The following is a 20,735-nucleotide window of genomic DNA, read 5'->3' as shown; positions in this document are numbered from 1 at the left end:
ATTAAAATCGTGTAAGAATTTAAATAATTAAAGTCTGTACAGAGTGAAGACTGAGGGATTGCCTCCCTCTGTGGAGTCATAGACTAAATTGCAAGAAACTCCACACTGGGTTGAATTTTGGGAGATAAACTGGATACTTTATACTTTAAAAAAAAGCCTACAATGACAATCATATTGCAATAATGCATCAAATCAATATGTTATACACCTTAAACTTACACAATGTTGTATGTCAAAATATTTCCAAAAAAAAGTATTTCAATCACAAAAAAATACATTTTTTAACTGAAGAGTTTCCAAGAGGCAATGGTAAAAAAGAACAACTGGTTTAGAATTTAACTTTTTTTTTTTGAAAATTATTTTCTGTTTATTTCAGCTGTTGAAAGGGGAAATTTAAATTTAAACATTTATCCATTCTGCATGTATGTAAATGCATTTACACACTGAATTTTAAAACGTTCAATGTTACAAGTTTCTTTTAAAAGTTAGTTTTATTCTTATCTCTGCAGAGAACAGAAGGAGGTAAAAATGCCAATGTAGGTAAAAAATATTTCATACCTTTATTGCAAATCATCCCAACGAAGTACTTGGTGAATTCTATTTTGTAAAATAAATAAAACCTTCTTTGTTTCATAAGAATAAATGAGTTGCAATTTTCTTTTGTCATTGTTTAAAGAGTGCAAATATATAATCACAAAATTAATTTTATAGGCTCAAATATGGGGGGTTGTGTTAAAATTGATTCGTTAACCTCATTTTTAAGTCTAGCACTGTGTGATTAAGTGGATTTAAATGACAATTAAATTACTGAGTTGTTTAAAAGTGTACAATATATGTCTCAGTTTCCTCATCTTCAAGATAGATTCTATTTCCCAGGGTTATTCTGATGATATAAGGACAATAGATAGGAAGCTCCTTTAAAAAGTGTAAAGCTCTAAACTCAGAAGAGGTATCATAATTTTTATTATAGTTCAATGTGCACTTGAAGAGTACAATACATTTTCAGCTGAATATTATTTTTCCATAAAATCAAATATTTTAAAATCTATATCTAGTTATGGTGAGAATGACTTTGATATCACTTGGGCTGTGTTGATGCTAACTCCAGATCTCATTCTTTATCATTGTTTGACCACCAGGTCTTTTTGTCTCAGAAGTCCCGTTATAGTACTTACTCTCTTGAGCATCCTCACTCTTAAAACAACTCTCAAGACATTACAAGAATCATCTCTCTTATCTTCCAGAGTCTAGTCTTGGAATCTATAATCTAGCCTATACATCATCTTAATCCATTTATTCATCAATGGAAAGTTAGTTTGTTTACATGTCTTGGCTATTGTGAGATTGTTAGTAATGCTGCAAGAAACATAGGAGTGCAGCTATCCCTCCATTTATATTTAAAGTAATTTTTGATAGGTAAGGACTTACTAATGCCATCTTATTAAATATTTCCTCTGTTTTGTACTCCCTTTGTTCCTTTCTTCCTCTCTTGCTGTCTTTGTGAATTGATGATTTTTCAATAGTGATTTGCTTTGATTCCATTCTTTTTTTCTTTTGTGTTGCACTACAGATTTTGTTTTGTGGTTACCATGATATAAGTATATATATCTTGTAATTAGTGCAGTCTGTTTTAAGTCAATTACCACTAAACTTCAATTGCATACAAAAACTCTACCCCTTTACTCCTCCCCCACATTCTATGTTTTTGATGTCACAGTTTACATATTTTACTATTGTTTATCCATTAAAATGTCGTACTAAACTTATTTTTAATACCATTGTCCTTTAACTTTTATAGTAAAGTCTAAATTTGAGTATATACTTACCTTTACCAGTGTGTTTTAATTTTCATATGTTTTTATATTATTAATTAGTGTCCCATTTTTTTTCAAATTGAATGACTTATTTCAGCATTTCTTCTAAGGCAGTGCTAGTGGTGATGATCCCTACCAGCTTTTGTTTGTCTGGGCACATCTTTGTCACTCCTTTGTTCTGAAGAACAGCTCTTCCAGGTAAAGTATTCTTGGTTGGCATTTTTTGTTTGTTTGTTTATTTCAACATTTTAAACATGCAATCCCCCTATCTCCAGGCTTGCAAGTTTCTGCTGAGAAATCCACTAATGAATTTACGTGTGAAGATACTTTTCTCTTCATCCTTTTGCAATTTTCTCTTTATTTTTGATTTTAGACAATTTACTATATGTTTTTGAGAAGATCTTTTTGGGTCGAAGTTTTTTGAGGACTTATGAGGTTCATGAATTTAAATGTCCAAATCATTCTCAACAATTATTTCCCTTACTAAGCTTTCTGACCCTTTCTTTCTCTATTCTCTTCTGGGACTCTATATAGTAGTCCTCCCTTATCTGTGCTGTCACTTTCTATGGTTTCAGTTACCTGAAGTCAACATGGTTTGAAAATATTTGATGAAAATTTTCAAAAATAAACATTCATACACTTTAAATTGCATGCCATACTGAGTTGTGTAATAAAATGTCATGCTCTCCCATTCAGTCCCACCTGGGGCATGTGTCATCCATTTGTCTAGCATATTCACACTACATGTACAGTACAATACAATAAGATATTATGAGAGAGACAGAAAGACAACATCCACATATATTTTATTAGAGTATATTATAATTATTCTATTTTATTACTGGCTGTTGTTGTTAATCTCTTACTATGTCTAATATACAAATTAAACTTTAGCTTAAATTTGTATATGCAAGAACAAAAAAACATATTCTATATAGGGGTCAGTACTATCAGCAGTTTGAGGCATCCACTGTTAGTATTAGAACATATCCCCTGCTGTTGTAATGTGTAGGTTGTTTCCTTTGATGTTATCTCAAAATTGCTCTAGGCTTTACATTTTTTTATCCTTTTTTCTTTGTTTTATTTTGACTAAATAATTTCAAATGACTTATTTTTGACTTCACAGATTCTTCTGCTTGATCAGGTCTGCGGTTGATGCTCTTTATTGCATTTTTCAATTCATTCATTGTATTCTTCAGCTCTGGAATTTCTGTTTAGTTATTTCTGTAATTTCTATATTTCTGTTAAACTTCTTGTTTTATTCATGCATTGTTTTCTTGACTTTATTGCATTGTCTTCTTGTAGCTCACCAAGCTTCTTTTTAAAAACTGTTCAATTCTTTATTGGGCAAAGTTTATATCTCCTTTTTTTTTTTTTTTTTTTTTGGTTGGTTGGTTATTGAGAAATTATTGTTTTTCTTTGGTGGTGTCATTTTTTTTTTTTTAATGTCTCTTGAGATTTTGCATTGCTGTCTTCACATTTGAAGAAGCAGTCACTATATCCAATCTACTTTGAATGACTTTGGAAGAGAAAAACCTGTGCCAACGCTGCAAGGGATTCTGAGACATTTTCAGACCATTTCTATGGATATACACACTCCACACTTGTTCTCTCTTAGGGGTGAGATTCTTAAGATTGTATGCTTTCTCTCAACCCTAGAAAGCTAGGTAGAGTACTGAAAGCCTTCTGTTTACTTTCCATAAGAGTTCTAAAGTCTTTAGTTTGTGTACTTTCTCTCAATCCCAGAGTTGGGATGGCTTTCTGCACGTTCTCACTAGCTGTTTGTAAATGTGTGTGCTCACTGCCCTCAGGAGCATGCACAGGGAGTCAGCCTTGAGGTATGGGGGTATGTGCGTGTGACAAATGGCACATTGGGGATGCCCAGCACCATTTGGGGGGACCCAAAGGTAAGGCATCCCCAGAAGCTTGTTGATGGGCTTCCTGATGTGTCTGCAAAGTGATTAGTAGTATCCATGTCTCTTTGATGCCCTTACAGACCCTTGGTTGCTATTCTCCCAACCCTCCCCACCATGCAGCCACAGTATTCTGGATGGAGCAAGAAAGAATTGAGCCTCTTTGGCAGTGTTCTGCACAGCTGGGGGAGCCAGGCATTTATTCACACACTTTCATTTTCCTCCATGGAAGAAATCATGAGCTGAGAAAATCATTCTTGGCACTAAGCTCTGCCACCTCAGGAGAAAGGTCATGTGGGTAAAGTAAAACTGTTCCTCTTATCCTCTTTCATATGTCCAATCTTGGATTTTTATTTTTCTTCAATGGTTTGTTGGAACTTCTCCACTAAAGTCCCAGATTTCCAGAAAGATACTTGGGTGATTGTCAAACATGTTTTCCTTTGAGTGGATGATGGTAGAAATTTCTGTTCTGCTATTTTGCTGATGTCACCTGACCTGTAAGCTCTTGAGTCAGCCTGTGCTTTCTGAAGTGAGACCATGGCTAAGACTTTATTATTCAATGTCCTGTAACTTGACTTTATTTCATGAATCATCTCAAGTCACTGCTATACACAGTGATATATTCTTGTTTATGTCCTTTGGGCATTAATCTAAGCAGAAATGTAACATATTTTGGTTTCTATGTATTACTATGTAAAGCATATACCATTCTTATTAACACTGTTGAGTGTCTACTATGTATGGGCACTCTAACTATCTTTTTATGTATGCCATCTAACTGAATTCTTCCCATTCACCCGTGGAGGTAGAGATATCAACCTGATGTTATAGTGGAAGAAACTGAAGCTTAGATAATTTAAATAATTTGACAGTTTCTTAAAGCTAGTAAGTGAGTGGTCAGTATTCAAGCCTAGATTTCCTTAACTACAAAGTTAATATTTCTTTTCTAACATTAAGTTTATACTTTGTCTTTTCAGTTATGAATGTGATGTGTGTTATTTCACACCAAACCAGACCTGTGCTTCAGTAAATATTTAAGCGACCATGGGATAAATAGCCCATCTAGGGTTTAAAACTATTGAGTTCTATTTTAAATTTGGACACAAAACAGGTATTTTAGAAAATGTATGCCATTTTTCTGGAACTCCCTTTCTCAGTAGTATAAAGAGGAGGTTATATTAAAATGATCATCAATGCTATGCTTGCTTTTAAAATTTTATTATCTATCTGATTAGAAACATGATGGATTCATAAACTGAGATAATCTTTAAGAGTTTTGATCACTAATAAATCTGCTTCTGAAAATGACTTATTTTCATTATTAACATTACACACCTTTTCTTCCATATTTTTAACATTGTATTCTGCATCTCTAACATAATTGACAAATTATGTTTTTTCTTATAAAATTGAGTAAAATGAATGTGTGCGTTTCTTGCTGTGAATCATGATATATTACATATTAGTGTTCAAATATATGGCTTCTTAGGAGATGACCTATTTTGATGGTGAAGGACTCTGTAAAACAGAAGCTGCCAAAGCCATCTGTCATATTTTTGAGCGCCTTTTAGGTACTTGAGATCTCTCTGTTTGCCAGTAAAATCATAAATTTCCTTGGAAATCTGTAGCCCTGCTAAAAAGAGGGGTCAAAGAACCAATATGGTTTTGACCATCTCCTGGAAGTCTGATCTTTTTCCAGTGTCCTACTGAACTGGAATCTGCATGCTCACAGGATCCCACAGTGATTCCTTTGCATGGAAATTTTAGGTTGTATTTCTCTGAGATACAATTCAATTGTATGCCACATAATAAGTAAAGACTTCAGTTTTTATTTTTAAGTATTTTTTTTAATCGTAGAACATAATTTTTCAATTTATGTTGAAAAATTGACTTTTCAGTGAGAGCCATTAATATTATATTTCCCTTTTACATTCAGAATAGGGTTTCTTTAATAGTTGTAAAGAGAAAAGATAAATAAACTGTTAAAAAATATTGTTAAAACCCAGGGCTGGACATTAAAATCATTCCAATGAAAGTATTATTCTAGGTACAGAAAAATTTGGTAATATTTTTGAAAGAGTACAATTATATTTTCCCCTTACTATCTAAGCGTTAACCTTGTCAAAATATCAGTGTTTTTATTTTTGAAATCATTAAAAAATTGTAATAAGTAACTAAATTCTGTCTAACAAAGTTATATCAGCCCTTTCAAAGTTAGTCAATATTTTTCCTAGACTTCAGTGTATTTTTACAATATTGTTTGGATGAGGGAGTTATCTTTTTTTTTAATTGAAATATATTTGCTATGTAACTTGCAACTTAAGGTGTATAACAAGTTAATTTGATACATTTATGTATTGTACTATGATTGCCATTATAATAATAATTAGCACCTCTATCATATTACACAATTATCATTTATTTTCAGTGGTTAGAATAATTAAGTTCTAATCTCAGAAAGTTTAATGATTATAATACTATATTGTTGTCTATATTCACTATACTGTGCATTACATCTCTAGGGCTTATTTACTACATGTTGTAAGTTTATGCCTTAAACCATATCTGTCCTTTTCCCCCACTACATATACCCTTGAAACCCCCATTTTACTCTCTGTTTTTATGAGTTTGGCTTTTTTAGATTCCACACAGGAGTGATATCATACAGTATTTGTCTTTTTCTGCCTGATATCTCACTCAGCATAATGTTCTCAAGGTCCATTCATGTTGTAACAAATGGCAGGATGTCCTTCTTTTGTATGACTAAATAATATTCTATTGTGTGTATATGTTGTATGTTCTTTATGCATTTATCCATTGATGGGCACTTAGGTTGGTTCCATATCTTGGCTTTTGTGAAAAATGCTGCACTTAACATGGGAGTGTATATATCTCTAGGATACATTGTTTTAATTTATTTTGGGTATATCCCCAGAAATGGAATTTATGGCTTATATGATATATCTATTATTTTTTAAGAACTTTCATGCTGTGTTACATAGTAGTTGAACCAATTTATACAGGGTTACCTTTTCTCCACATCCTCACAAATACGTATGTCTTTATTTCTTAATAATACCATTCTAACAATATTGAGGTGATATCTCATTGTGGTTTTGATTTTCATTTCCCTGATGTTTAGTGATGTTACCACTTTTATTATAAATGTTGTCCATTTAGATGTCTTCTTTGGAAAAATGTCTATTTATTTTTTGTAACGCATGGTAGATATTTATATTGAACAGTATCATTGCAATAAGGTATGTAAAACATCTTGACTTTCTGGCCACTCTCTGTCAGGCCTCTTCATAGACCACATACTCAGGCCATAAGATGATATGGGCTGTAGTAATTACCTAGTAGAGTGGTCTTTAAATTTTGCCCTACAGAGTTCCAGGCTTTGAGAAGAGTGGCTTCCAGCATTCCATGGCTGGATAAATATTATTCCTTAGGTTATTTTATATTTCCTATATATATATTTATATATAGCAGAGGAAAACTGTTTTAGGTTGCAAACTTGTTTCCACATAAATGGAAATGTTTTCATAACGAAAAACAGGGTTCACAAGCTCAAATGCCACAGGCACTGGGAGATAAAATAAACAAGTAAAGGTGTAATGTATCCTGTAAAGAAGAAACAAGTGATTAATTAGTTGAAGAGTGAATGTCCTGCCAGAGTGAAAATCTAACACACAAACAATATATCTACAGGCCATATTCTGCCCTAGGTTTGTTATTAGAGATCTCTCACATTGATATGGAGCAAACTAAAGTGTTAATGAAACAAAATCATTTCTGAAATGTGATGGATGCTAGTGATAAAATATGCTGTTTTCCTTGCTGTCCTCTGAGGACATGAGCTTTGAATCTTCACTTTAATGTCATCAAACCCCTTCAGGCACACAGCTGGGCAAAGTGGACCAACGTGGGTGGTCCTGGATGCTGTGCTGACCTGGTGAAATTATAATCATAACCATAATAAAAAGTGAAAACAAATAGTCAAGGAAACTAGCAAAGAAATGGGAGTTCTTTGGATTTAACCCCTGGAAGTGGTGACAAATTTACAATCGTAGTATGCAGTTATTTTGGGATGTTAGTCCCATAAAGGGAGCCAGGATAAGTTATATTGACAAAATCCTCTTACAGTATGATTAACAATTGGAATTTTACCTTACTTTAACTATGTAGAGCTTATACACTCTTCACTTTATATCTAAAACTAAATTGGCAATTACTGAAAATTAGACCTCATTGTTATGGTTGAAATTTGAGTATTTACATATCCTAGAATGGGTAAAATATTTTTCTATGTCTTCCTTCTGAATTTTCATTGAAATGATTAATAATACTTTTGAATGACAATAGTTAGAATAAATTATGAATTTTGAAATATTTATATACATTGTATCTCATTTGAACTTTATTTACATTACCCCTGAGAAGAAGGGTGTTGATTACTTTCCTCATTGGATAAAAAAGGGTACTGACACTAAGGCTATTTAAGTAAATTATTCAGCAAATAAGTACCACAGTCATTATAGAGCACTTCCTGAATGTGGCCTGATGTTTCCTATACTCCACTAGTCTTCTTTCTGAATTTTCATTAAATTGGATACATTAAGTTCTCACTGAAACTCATACATAAGTTCTTGGAAATTTTAATTTTAAGTGAAATGTGGAATAAAACAAATTTTTCCATGGGCCAATTGATATAAACAACAGTTACTGTATTTTGCCTTGTATATTGCACATCTTTTGCCCAAATTTGTGAGAGAAAAATAAACATGTGCATCATACATGGATAGTACTAGTTCCATATCTATATAACTGTTTTTATTTTTTTTATTTATGCTTATAAGTTAAAAGTATAACTCTAGAAATCAATAATGATATCCTTATACAAAATAATACCCTGGAACACGATAATCAATTTTGTTGCACTTAAGACAAACTTGCAACAATGAAGATTTCTTAGCCTTCTATGATGTGTAAATATGGTAAATTTGTTACCAGCACATAAAATTTCTTGTACTTTATATATGTTCTTGCGTTTTGTAATTATTTGTTACATAAAATTTCTTGTACTATAATATGTTAAAAAAATAAATGCTAAAATTACTTTCTAATACAAAAAACAAGTACTTAAATGTAAACAAATAAAAATTTGAATTACAAAATTAAAACAAAATATTTTTTTCCATTAAAGTTTGGGACTAAAACGTGGGTGCACTTTATACAGAGAAGTGCATTATGTATGGCAAAATGTGGTAAGTTCCTGTGGCATATTTCTAGTCACAAAAATACCACCAAACTTCTAAATAAAGACTCAAAACACTTCTACTATTAAACATTGAAATAATTGTAAGCTATATATTTAAAAAAGGTTAATAAAAACAAGTGAGATAATTATTTTCTAATCTGCTTATTCTAATTGTTGTAGGTTGGCAGAGACTATCCCAACAACTCAGGGTACAAGGCAGAAGCCCTCCCTGGACAAAATGTTCCATTGAAGGGTGCATTTATACCCACACCCACACTCACACCTAATGTGCACATCTTTGGGATATGGGAGGAAGCAAGAGTACCTGAAAAAAACCCATGCAGATATGGGAAGAATGTGCAAACTCCACAAAGATAGTCCCCATGGCCAGGAATTGATTTTTTTTTTTCATCAACATTATAACAACATTGAATGAAATGACGTTATTCAAGGTCCTACTTTACTTGCTTTAATCTGCCTCTGTGAATCCCAGGGATTTAATCTATTTTCACAAATATACCAAGATGCCAAAAAAATGTATACACATTTTAAGAGATATTAACAATTTGATCAATATTTTTCAAGCAGTAGTTCACCATAATCAGAAGTGTCTGGATACTGATGGTAACCACTTTGAGCACCTCTTGTAATTGCAGAAGTCAAACGTGATTTGTATTTATCTTTTGTTATCGTATATATGAATCCAGTTTTTTCCTTTCTTAAAATATGTATACATTTTTTGGCATCTTCTATATAATACACACACACACACACACACACACACACACACACACAAATACGAGACTTGACAATTAAGTTTGTGAACTTGTTGCAATGATGTTGCTAACCTTTTTTGATACCAAAGGGATTATTCATTATGAATTTATACCAACTGGACAAACAGTTAACCAAGTCTACTATTTGGAAGTGCTAAGAAGGCTGAGTGAAAAAGTTAGACGACCTGAACTTTTCACTAACAATCCATGGCTCTTGCATCATGACAATGCACCAGCTCACACAGCACTGTCTGTGAGGGGGTTTTTAGCCAGTATTTAAATAACTGAATTGGAACACCCTCCCTACTAATCTGATCTGGCCCCCAATGATTTCTTTCTTAACATGAAGATAAAAGAAATATTGAAAGGAAAACATTTTGATGATATTCAGAACATAAAGTGTAATACAATGACAGCTCTTGTTCCAAAATTGGCTCTTGTTCCAAAATTCCAAAAGCGTTCCAAAATTGCTTTCAAGGGTGGACTAGGCACTGGCATCAGTGCATAGCTTCCCAAGGGGAGTACTTCAGAGATGACTGTAGTGATATTCAACAAAGGTATGTAGCACTTTCTCTAAGATGAGTTTGAGAACTTAGTTGTCAGACATTATAAACGTATAAATGTATTTCTTTATGAGTTTAATAAAAAGCATTAATTTACTCTGTAGCTCTATTCACTTTCACCTTCTAAGTCACATATGTTGATCATTTTTCCTGTGCTGTTTACATACTGCATTCAGAATTTACTTCCTTCAATCTCATGTCTCAGACTTAAAACTTCTATTCAGAAATGCTGAAGAAGAAAATAGAGACCGTCATACAGTGTATTGTACAGACACGTGCACGGGGAGGAATGTTTTTCAAAATAGAAACAAAATAATTAACCTCAAAATAACTATGTCACCATACTTTGAAAATCTCACAATCAGAGGCAACTTCCTTGTGTGAAGATTTTAAATCTGTAGAGCTCTCCATGTTCTAATAGTTCCTGCCAATGTACATCCGCATGCAGGAGAATGAAATAGCTAGTGAGGCAAACAGACCTGCCCTGGTAGCTCCTGTCCTGGCCAGACACCATGAATCCCATGATCATCCTAAGACAAGTACCATAAATTGTCAACTTCCTGAGTCATCTGCACAAAATAACCACATTTAAAGGAGATGCCTCTTTGGTATTTGACAGGTGTGTGTATGACGATGGTGAGGACAAATGAGCCTGGAGTTTGATATGATATAAATGAGCTTGGTTGAAGTTGTTTTTGTTTGTTTGTTTGTTTGTTTGTTTGTTTTTTCCTGAAGTTTTGAAATGGCAAAACCTAGGCAGTGGGTTTTGTAGATCTTCATCTATAAAAACCTTAGGGGATAAAAAAAGAAGAAAACATCAAATGTCTAGAAATATGAATATTGATACCCACCTACATATCCTTCTTGGTTTATTTCTGGAAACAATGGGAAGGTTTTACAAGTTTGTACATAATTTCAATTATTTTATCCATTTTCTAGATTGGAAGAAACAAATTTAATTTTTTTAATGGAAATATATTTGCCATATGACATTTTCTAAGTTTAAGGTGTACAACATGTTGATTTGACACATTTATATATTTTAATACGATTGTCACTGTTTCATTAATTAGCACCTCTATCATATTATGTAATTATATTTTTTTATGGTGGGAATAAATAAGCTCTAGTTTTAGCAAGTCTGATGATTATAAGGCAATAGTGTTGTCTATATTCACCATACTGTGCATTGAATCTCCAGAACTTATTTATTAGTTGCAAGTTTATACCCTTAAACAACATCTTTCTTGCTCCCTCACCCCAGGTCCTGGAAACACAATATCATTCTGTTTTTATGTGTTTGGCTATTTTAGATTCCACCAAATTCAAGAACATAGAAGAGGGGATAATTTTGCAAAATAGGGCATTCTTCAGCTTTTTGGAAGTTTCCTTTAAACACATATGTCTCTTTCAACATCTTATTTGTTTTATTTCTAATTCACTAGGTCTGCAGTGCTTATCTGGCAATCTATTAATGAATTTCAGAACTTTTCTTCTAAGCGAAGTATCAAATATTGAAAAAGAAAAACCCAAAGGAAAAAAAATCCTTCCTTTTTTTGTAGCATATTATCAAAACTACAAAGTGAAAAATAAATATTCACTCAAAAATGCCAAAAAATCTAGCTAAATAGAATGGCTGAAAATGAGTTTAGCATGAAAACCAAAATCATCTAAAATAGTGATATTATTGCCTAAATATGCATTTAAGAGTTGTAAGATCAATGTAGAAATTTAGAGTCCATGTAAAATATCCAAACATCAGTAAGTGATTGAAGTTATTTCATTTTTTTAAATTGATTTTGGACAGGTCCCTGAGGGACAGACAGACATTACCTAAAATTCTTGACAACTTTGCAAGCAAGTAGAGTAGGCATAACTGGCCAAAACTGATATGTAGGGAAAAATAATTTTACCATGATAAAAAGTACATAAAATTTTCTCAATAATCTCAGGGCCTCTAAAAATGGTCTCTAAAGGAGGATTTGTTCTAAAGAGACAAAAGAGAAGTGAAAGCAGTAAGAGCAACACTGAGAAAAGGAAGTGTTCATATTTGGTGTGGCCTGGCTGCTGATGGACCCTCTTCTCTGTGATACACGTTTTGTATTATCACAGAGCTGCCCCCATAAACACTGCATCTCCTGTTCTCAATGTGGCTAGATGAGAAGAATGAAATGTAAACAAACTTGGTGTGTTCAATTCCCATTTTCTCTACTTGCAGGAATTTGAACATGGGGCAGAAACTGGACTCTCTCACACCACACATGCTGAGGATGGCAGAGAAATAAGATGGGAGAAGAATGGGTTTCAGATATTTTAAATTCACCTCTTGACTATTAAGTTTAGACCTTATACTGTAGGAGAGGAAACAAGTTGTTTGAGCCACTATTATGTTGGAATCTTCTAAAAGTAACCAACCAGTATTCTAACTAATATAGAAAGATGGGGGAGGGGGGTTCTAGAAGAGGGTAAACAATGTCAAATATATGGTGATAGAAGGAGAACTGTCTCTGGGTGTTAAACACACAATGTGAGATATAGATGATGTAATACAGAATTGTACACCTGAAATCTATGTAACTTAACTAACAATTGTCACACCAATAAAATTCAATTAAAAAAAAAAAAAAAGAAAGATAAAAGATGCCTGAATAGTTGCTCCCAAGTGTAATGACGAGCAGGGAAAAGAAGGAGGACACATGCTATAGAGAATTAATTAATTTATTTAGCAGTATCTAATCAATTTATTTAGCAATATGCAATAACAAAAGACAAAGGCAATTAATAGAATATGCTAAAGTGAGAAAGTAAAGGTGGTTAAGACTAAACTATATATATTGATAACAATGTCATGTCAAAGGAGTATACATACATATAAGTTTAAGAGATCCCAATATATGTTTACTATTAATCAAAAATCACTTGGCTAAATACACAAATGACATCAGTAAGGAGCATCCAAAAGTAGTAATAAGCTCTATAGGATAGTAACTATTACAGTAGATGTCAAAAGCTCACCAAACCAGGGGAGGACAATGCTGGAAAAGTCATAAATCAAAACCTTGCCAAGTCTGCAGCTGAGAGAAACTCAGGCGTCTCCCACACCACTGCATGCTATTTCCCAAGAATGTTGCTGCTGTTGCCGTTGTTGTTGTTGTTGTTGTTAGAAGTCAAGGCCTCTTCTGATGCTGTAAGCTTCAAGTTGCATATAATTTTCAAGGTGTTAACAATCTGAAGAATGTTGTTGCTGTTGTCGTTGTTGTTAGAAGTCAAGAGTCTTCTGATGTTGTAAGCTGCAAGCTGCATACAAGTTTTCAAGATGCTAACAAGTTCTCAAGAAGGCTAACTGTGGGGAACAACACTGGAAACGTCGGGAACCAGACAGACCTTATCAGGTTTACGGCTGGAAGTCAGGACGTCCCCTGGTGTTATAAGCTGCATGTTGCTGGAAATCTTCAAAATGTTAGAATGGTGAAAAATCACCAATGACAAATGACCAAATGACGAAATAATAATTACACTGCCAACTGAGGTCTGTCATATATTTTCTCAGATGTACCTTAGAGCCATGTTTCTTGTTCCTGCCTCCCCGTTTGGGAATGACCAGTTCTGGGAGGGTCCGGCAGTTACTGACATGAATCCTGGCCATCCGGCCGAAGGGCCAATTCATCCAGATAAGCAACAAGGCCTGGCAATGTCATCCTGATATAACTTAGCTACTTCTTCACATCATTTGCTGATGTGGACAAAACAGACAGAAAGCATCATCAATCGTATCTCCCCTACTCTGGAGGATGAGACCTGAGACCAAAGGGGGAATTCTCTCAACCCCTGAATATAGAATATTTTTAACCCTAAGCTAACTATCACCTCACATAACACACAGAACAGTAGTTTCATCTCACATCTCCCCTACTCGTGAAAATGAGACCACACAGAAAAGCAACCTCATCTCATGTCTCCCCTGCTTGGGAGAATGAGACCAAAGTGGGAAAGAAAAACACACTGTGTGGGGGCCACATGTCCTCCTGCTCAGAGTTAGACGCCATTTCTACCTGGCTGGAATCCTGCTCACCTCGCCAGGCGTCCAATTGGGTGGAGGCCTCGGTGTAAGATGTCTGCCACCCTCGGAGCCTACGGCAGCAGCAGATTACCAAAAGGAAGGCGATGCCTTCTACGGCTAAGGGGGTGGTGTGCCATCCGGAGGCTTGAGTCTCCCATTCGACCATGCCTCCTGTTCCCAGTGCAGCTCCTCACGGGCCTTCTGAAACTGAGCTTTCACATGCACAAACTGCTCCACCATCCTTCAGAAAGCTTTGCCCGGCTCCATACCCTGCTCGCTGCTCCATTTGTCATGCTGGGACTCATGCGGGGTCTCAGCTCCCGCTCCCCACATAAGAATGCAGGGTATGGTGAGGCCAAAAAGAAACACCCACGGAGCCACAGATAGGGGAGTCACACCACTATATTCTCGTTGGCGGCCAGGCGAGACACAGGAAGCAGGATCCACATGATCTGCAATCCACCTTCCACTTCTCTGCCTGCCAACTGACCAACCAACCAACCAACCAACCAACCAACCAACCAACCCATGCAGTCACGGCAGCTACATCAGCAGCCAATTGGCCAACCGGCTACAGCCGACAGCCAACCAGTCACAGCCGATGACCATCCAATCACAGTTGAAGGTCATTTACTACCCGAGCCAGGATCTTTCCCCGTGAGGCCAAGAACCTGGAAATTGCACTCCTGGCTCTGTCCCCACATTGTCATTTTGACTTTGGGGAAGAGCCAAAAGTCACACAGTGACAGATCCAGTGAATCAGGTGGATGAGGACACACCGTAATGTCTTCATCTGACAGAAATTGCCATTCCAGAAGTGACGTGTGACATGGAGACTTTCGGTTTGTGATCACAAAATACAGTGAATGCTGCTGCTGAGTGTGATCCAATGGAAAAGCAGGGATCTTCAATATAGGAAGGGGCATGTGGAACCTTAGTAACAGTGTGTACAACTTGTTCAGTGCAGTCAGTTGGGTGTGAGCTACAGTTGAGAGAAGGTGTGTTTTAAAGCGTGCCATAAATTATGGATCACGAACAACATATTAACATGAAATGGGCAAATGGCATCATGACAATTCTCCATGTCACACATTGCTTCTGGTATGGCAATTTCTGTCAAATAAAAACTTTATGGTGTGTCCTCATCCACGTTATTCACTGGATCTGACATGGTGCAACTCTGGCTCTTCCCCAAAGTCAAAATCACCATGAAAGGTAAATCTTTGGAATGGATTTAGGACACTGTGGCAGCCATGACCGCACAACTAAAGATACTCATGAAAGAAGACTTCCAGAAATGCTTCAGAAAGTGGTAAGAATGATGGGGTAAGTGTGTTTGAAGAGAGGGGGGTATTTTGAGGGGGATTAATGGCAATGTGTCTTTTATTCTAATAATTTTTTTAAATTTAAACATTCACTGTATGTTTTAATAACACCTCCTAATTTTGCATATAAAACCACAAAATCTCAGTGGTATACAGTATTGCATCATTTAGGATTCTCCAGTTGGATACTTGTAAATCTAGGCACATATATTAACAGATTTATTTCAAGGAATTGTTTCATACTGTTGTGAAGGATGGCAAGTCTGAAATCTGTAGGATTGGCTGGAAGCTGAAAATTATTGGGCAGGAATTGGTGCTGATGTCTTAAAGCAGAATTTATCAGAGAAATGTCTAAGTTTGCTTATAAGGCTTTTTAACTGATTGTATGAGGCCCATCCACATTGCCTAAAATTAATCTAATTTACTTAAAGTTAACTAATTGTAGATGTTAGCCATAGCTACAAAATACCTCTGCAGCAAAACTTATGTTAGTGTTTGATTGAATAACTGAGTACCAGGTTAACTAAGTAGTACATAAAGGTTAATAATCACAATCCACCCTTTGTCCACTTGGCACCAAAACACATCTCCTTATTGTACTAAACCACCAAATAAAAACCATAAACTCATATTTTTAACCAACATTATACAAATATCCTTCATAGGGTCTAAAATATACTAGCTATTTCCTTTGAAAGGAGTGCAAAGTCCTTCAATGGAGTTCACTGTGCTCCTTGGCTTACTGTAATTTAAATGTTGAGATATAAACGTTTATTATTTTAATAAATCCTATGTTACATGATTAGATGATAAGGGGATAAGAGAGGAAAGTGAACAAAGATATTTGAAATGTATATGGTACATACTCACAAAAAAGTTCCTAGCAAAATGAGGAAGAAATACAACTATAGTCCTCATTTTTGCAACTGAACACATCATCATAGGTGGTACTTATAACTATCTTCTTCCACTATCTGTTGTATGTTCCTTTAACATCAACAAGCACCTCAGCTGGTCATGTTTCTTTATCTCATGGGGTGATCCAAAACTTTATTCTCACCTTTGAGAATAAAGGTCCATTAGCAGCTCTGCATTAATTGAGTTTCTTTAGCTTTTCCTTGATTTAATCACAGGACATGGGGGCAATACTAAGAGAAGCCATAAGGTATCTCCTGTAGTCCATACATACACTTCATTCCCTCCATTGCGGAACAGCAGTCCGGTTTCCCTTGGTAGTCAGGATCAATAAAGTAACAAGCAAAGTAACTCCTTCTTTGCTTGTTGATTTTGAGTCATGAGGAGTCCCAAGTGGTTGGGTGGCAGTCTTAACTTTCATTTCAATGAAACAATTGTGTCTCTTGCTGGAAGCACTTCTTCCTTTGGAATGAAGACGTCTAGACCAGCACAGCACAAAGTCAGAGGAATAATAAAAGTTTTGCTACTGAGTCACTATGGGCAATAGTGAGTGGTACCACTCCACTTCATCCCTTGATTCTAGAACCTGTGAATCCTGGCTATGGGAGAAACAGCACCATATATTGGATGCTGATTCAAAGCATGTGAGTGTATAGCTTTCTGGAGAACTTTACCCCACACTGCAAGATATTGCCATGTAGCTGACACTGCAACTGAGCCTTCAAAAGGCCACTATACTGTTCTGTCAAATGAGCTGCTGCTGAATGGTGGAGAATATGGTAAGACCAATAAATTCCATAAGCATTGGCCTATTCCCCACTTCATTTGCTGTTGAGTTCCTTGATCAGAGGCAATGCTGTATGGAATACAAACAATGAATAAGACATTCTGTTAAGTCCATGGATTGCAGTTTTAATCAAAGCATTCCGTATTGGAAAGGCAAATCTGTATCCCAAGTGTTTAGTTCAGTATGAACAGAACACCGTGCCTTCCAAAATAGAAGTAGTCCAATATAATCAACCTGTCACCATGTAGCTGGTTAACCATTCCAGGGTATGGTGCTATTAATATATTGTATGCAATATTGATTTCTACTGCTGGAGGATTCGTTACTGGGCAGTAACTGTAACGATGTTGGCCTTGGTGTGTGGAAGCCCGGGTTGTTGAGCACATGAATGAACAGCCTCCATCCCTGCCCCCAGTGCCACCTTATTCATTTGTCCATTGGGCAATGACAGAGTGGATGGGGCTAATTGGTAGCCACAGAACAGATCTTCCTGTTCACTTGACTTTTAAAATCTTCCTCTGCCTAACTCACCCTTTTGTAAGCATTTGCATGGGACTCAAATATCTTTATGATTTTTGTCCATATAATAAAATTGGTTCATTAATTTTTACAAATGTGTCCTACCAATGTGTGGGGACAGAGCCCCAGACAGCAGTTTCCAGGCTCTCGGCCTCACGTGGAGGGGTGCTGGCTCTGGTAGTAGATGGCCGTCAGCTGTGGCTAGTTGGTCTTCAGCTGTAACCATTGAGCCACTGGCCACTAATATAACTGCTGCGGCTATGTTGGGGAGTCGAGGAGAGTTGAGGGAAGTCAGAGAGTCTGTCGGTTGGCAGAAAAGCAGACAGCAGGTCGCACGTCGTGTGAATCCAGCCTCCAGTGAGACTATAGCGATATGACTCCCCTACCTATGGCTCTGTGGCTGTTCTTTTTGGCCTAGCCACATCCTGCATTCTTATGTGGGGAGCGGGAGCTGAGACCCCGCATGACACCCTGCATGACACATGGCGCAGCGAGCAGGGTCTCCCACACGACACATGGCCCAGCAACCAGGGCAACCATTCTCTAATGGAATGGCTCACTGCTGCAGTACACACATTATGGGGACAGGCTGGCGAGCTGCCAGACACTGTGAGTCAATGGCAGTCATATACGGAACTTACTCAAATCATCAGTGAAATGGGTATGAGACATGCTATTTTTAACCTTAACATGCAGGGGCTGGATGACAAGCTTTTTACAGCCAGAATGACAGATCTGGTTTTGGATACTGCACCTGGGAGTGCTTTTGGATCCTTGGATGCTATTCTTACACCCTATGCCCTATGTAGAACGACGGATCCATGAAGTTACAACTGCCATGGCCACCCTAGGGGATGTTGAAAGCCGGAGGTGAAGGAAGTTAAGACAGGAAGTCTGAACAGTTGAGACCTGGAAGCGCAAATCAAAAGTAAAGGGACAAGATCGCGGGCCTCAGAGAGTAACACGCGCACAGATGTGGCGTGATCTCGAGGCAGCAGGCATCAATCGGGAAAAAATAGACAGATAACCCAATGCATTGTTGTTGGTACTTTGGAAACAATTGCGCCGGAACAGCAATTCTGGAGAAGCCTAAAGGAGAAGTCTGGGAAAACGCGACCTGTTTCACTCCAGGACTTCATGTGACCGCTTGAGGCCGACTCCTTTCAGCTTGATTATGGGTGGGGCCAAGGTACCTGGTCAGAGGGGACGAGTAGGGACCGGAGGCCCCACGTGGAACTGTCCATATGTTGGTCCCCTTCTAATGTACAGAGAGTTTTGGCTCTAGTTGACACTGGCGTAGGTAGCAGTCTTGTTTATGGGAACCCAGAAGTGTTCCCCGGACCAGAAATCTGCACTAATGGCTACGGGGGAAAAACTGTGACTGTGAAAGCCATTTCCTTACCACTGGGTATAGGAAGGCTTCCCCCTCATACCTACAAGGTTTATGTCTCCTGCATTCTGGAGTATATTCTAGGGTTGGACATGGCCTCAGATTACAGACGTCGGTAGAAGAGTTCCATCTCCGGATCCGGGTGGTGAAAGTGGTGACACGCAGGCATGCCCACCACCCTCCTCAAGTGTTGCCACAGCCCTGGCGCGTGGTTACAGTGCGACAGTACCGCCTGCCAGGAGGGCAGGAGGAGATTGGTCGTACAGTATTGGAATTGGAGAAGACACATATTGTGAGGCCAATGCACAGTCCCTTTAACTCCCCAGTATGGCCGGTCAAGAAGCCAGATGGGACCTGGCGAATAACTGTGGACTATAGGGAGTTAAGTAAGGTGATGCCACATTTGCATGCAGCAGTACCTTCAATACACGATTTGATGGATCATCTGGCTGTCTGCCTGGGGACATATCACTATGTAGTGGAAGTGGCCAATGCTTTTTTCTCCATTGACATTGCACCCGAGTTTCAAGAGTAGTTTTCTTTTACTTGGGACGGGCAGCAGTGGACTTTTCAAGTCCTTCCGCAAGGACACTTGTACAACCCCACTATCTGCCATGGGCTCGTGTCCCAGGATTTGGCACAGTGGGATCACCCATCCTCTGTGTCCTTGTTTCATTATGTCGATGATATTCTATTAACATCAGATTCTCTTTCTGATTTAGAGCAAGCAGCTCCCTCTCTTCTATGCCACCTGAAGTCACGCATCTGGGTGGTGAATGAGGAAAAGGTCCAAGGCCCTGGCTTATCTGTCAAGTTTTTGGGTGTTTTGTGGTCGGGTAAGACAAAGGTTATACCTGAGGCAATTATTGATAAGATACAAGCCTTTCTCCGGCTGACCAAGGTCTCCCAACTGCAGACGTATTTGGGGCTGCTAGGATATTGGCTGACGTTTGTACCCCATTTGGCACAAATGGCAAGACCCTTGTACAATATGATAAAAAAGGGGGCCTAATGGGATTGGGCAGAGGCTATAGAGCAAGCCTTCATTGCCACGAAATGGGCAGTGCAGCAGGCACAGGCTGTGCAAGTAGTGGACCCCGGCCGCCCGTTTGAACTTGATGTTCATGTAACCCAAGAGGGACATGGATGGGGCCTCTGGCAACGGCAGGAGCGTCTCCGGTTGCCAGTGGGATTTTGGTCCCAATTATGGAAAGGAGTGGAGGTCTGCTACTCTCTAATGGAGAAACAGCTGGCTGCTGTGTATGCAGCCCTGGTGGCCACAGAAGCCATCACAGGAACGGCACGGGTGTTGGTTCAAACAACATATCCTATCCAGGGGTGGGTCCGTACGTGGACCCAAGGAGCCAAAACGGGGGTGGCACAGACCACCACCCTCACCAAGTGGGGTGCCTA

General features: G+C 37.4%; 1 protein-coding gene across 9 annotated transcripts in view; it reads left to right on the top strand.

Moving 5' to 3' along the window:
- The window catches only part of SNTG1 (syntrophin gamma 1), an 817,517-nt gene that overhangs the window by 470,044 nt on the left and 326,738 nt on the right, over nt 1-20,735 (top strand). Inside the window, exon 4 of one of the 9 annotated variants that reach the window (XM_074318422.2) lies at nt 20,045-20,158. The exons of the other annotated variants lie outside the window; for them this stretch is intronic. The gene's annotated coding sequence lies outside the window, so the exon portion shown is untranslated. The remainder of the gene's footprint in view (nt 1-20,044; nt 20,159-20,735) is intronic. 9 annotated transcript variants of the gene reach the window in all.

Source organism: Rhinolophus sinicus, chromosome 7, assembly GCF_057876585.1.
Source record: "Rhinolophus sinicus isolate RSI-liver-muscle chromosome 7, RSI-T2T, whole genome shotgun sequence".
Lineage (NCBI taxonomy): Eukaryota > Metazoa > Chordata > Mammalia > Chiroptera > Rhinolophidae > Rhinolophus > Rhinolophus sinicus.
Note: the sequence above shows the minus strand (reverse complement) of the source record. Positions and strands in the feature narration are given on the sequence as shown.